Genomic DNA, 2,404 nt, shown 5'->3' with positions numbered 1-2,404 from the left:
TATATATATATATATATTTACCAACATTTCTACATTAGTATTTTAACAGAAATTGAGCAGAAGTAATACATGTCTGTGACTCCCTAGGCTGCAATGTCTATTGTCTTTTCTTCCTCCCCTTGTACATTATTATCCCAGGCCTCTTCCTACTTCATGACCAGGTATGTTGATATCCAACAGAGCCTTTGATGTTATACGTTGAAGCGAGAAATTCAAACTAAGCCTGGGCTACAAGGAGAAGCACAGCAGAACTCTTCCAATTTCTTCAGCAATAACTAGAACCAATAGACAACAAATGAGCAAGAAATGTACTTCTATTCCCACCAAATTATTATATTTTGGGTTGATTTGTTACACAACACTAAAACACTGTCACCTACTTACAATATTAGATATTCTGAGAAAACATGGTTCCTGGCGGAAGACATTGAATACTATTTTATAATTGATTAAATTTAAATATGTAAATAACTGGCATCCTATAATTACTTGAGTGTGGAATTCGTATTTTTATGGGGTATTTGTTTCAACTGAATGGATTTGAAAGTACACATTAGAAGATGCAAATAGAGGGCTGACTGGAGAATAGTGTAAAAAATAATGCCTCTATAGTTATTTCCAGATGATAAACAATAGAGATCAGGAGTTAGTAAATGGGAACAGGATGGTTATATAAATTGTATGACGTTCAGTGAGGAGCTTCTCAAGCTAACTGATTCTGTCAGTCCAAATGGGCTTCTTATTCCTCTTTTGACTAAATCTAGTATGACTGTATTATTTACCTTCTAGGTGGAGGTACTTTTGAGAGTTACTAGAGATGAAATTAACCTATTCATCAGGAAAGCATCAATGAATGGAATCCATCTTGGCCAACTAGAAGCAAAAGATGAAACGACATACCTACAGTTAATGTAGAACTAGTGTAGACTACTACAAACCTCAGTTAAGAATGACTTTCTGAGCCAGGGTCTTTGGAAAACAAAGTATCCAATGCTAGAATTGTTTATCATATTTACATGTTTTCTCTATGTTTAGTTATGACTTCGTATGCAAAGTAAGTGCATTCAATTTTGATATGTTCAAACACACTCATCAGAAGAGAGTTTTTAATCTACTCATGCATCTTATCAAGTTTTGTCCCCAAGTAACCTCTGCTCTGATTTCTATCTGTATTTGTCTATGTTTTAGCATGTTTTTTGTGTGATGTCATACAAATATCTAATGCAGTTCATGCCTCCATACCATAGGTTTAAAACAATAGAATGTCAAACACATTTAAAAATTATCTCTACATTTGTTTCCAAGTTAGCCTATTTAAGCTATCCAAAGGTTCTATGGAAATTTGAAAAGATTTACCAAGGATAAATTTGAGCAAGAAACAAAGGTTAGTTTAATGTTTTACTTTGCTGACTTTCTCTGTTTTCTCGAGTTTATTTATAACCCAGTATTCATGGAAAATTTTAGAGAGAAGTATCAGACATAGACACTGCAATATGCTAGCTGTGACTTAGTGAGAGAAATGGGATGATCTGGGCAGTCTATCCCAGAGAAGCTTGATATATTCAAATATCCAAAGAAGCCTGATATATTCAAATATAGTTTCTATCAGTTCATTATTGATTTAACTCTCTGCTTATTTGTATCTTTGATAACAAAGGTTCTATTGTTATTAGATAGGTCACTGGCAATTACATGAATTTTCTTTTAAGGAATAAGATGCCCTGGATTATCATACGGTATGGGACATGTTTTCAGGTTTACTGTAAATTAATTTGTTCTATTTAACTAAATAAAAATTTCGAGTGAAAATTTAAATGGACATCAAACTTCAAGAAATTCTTGATTTCATATTGTCCATCACATACTCTGCATTATTCTTGAACTTGCTGCAAACCCTTCTTGTAAGTGAAATGAGTAAGTCAAATTTTCTGATTATAGGCCTTCATACTGTTGTATTCTTTTTCTTCAGGGAGAGTTGAAATGAACAAATTACTCTGTCCTGGTATAGATTTTTCTGGTCATCTTTCTTACTGTTTCATTCATTTATTAATCATACACTGTATCTATAGGTTACATTATGTGCTGGCAGAAAAAAAAATTGACAAGGTATCTACCTACATAAAAATTGCCTTATATTGGAAGATTAAGTTATAATAAGGAAAATATTCAGATATTTTACATATGAGTTCCATGTAGAAAATGAGTGATAGAGACATATATAGATATTGGGGGAGACAAGAATAGAAAGGCCAAAATGTTCTCATTCAGTAGACAATTATCAACGTTTGACTTTAATAATTATAAGTGTTTGCACTTGAAATGAGCTGGGAATGTAAGTTTATATAGAAAAGGCAGCATACATAACATCTTGAGATCAGGAAAGAGCTTGTCAAGTCAAAAGGGG

The sequence above is a fragment of the Nannospalax galili genome, unplaced genomic scaffold (assembly GCF_000622305.1).
Source record: "Nannospalax galili isolate Female #2095 unplaced genomic scaffold, S.galili_v1.0 scaffold1472, whole genome shotgun sequence".
Lineage (NCBI taxonomy): Eukaryota > Metazoa > Chordata > Mammalia > Rodentia > Spalacidae > Nannospalax > Nannospalax galili.
This window is presented reverse-complemented; position numbering follows the sequence as displayed.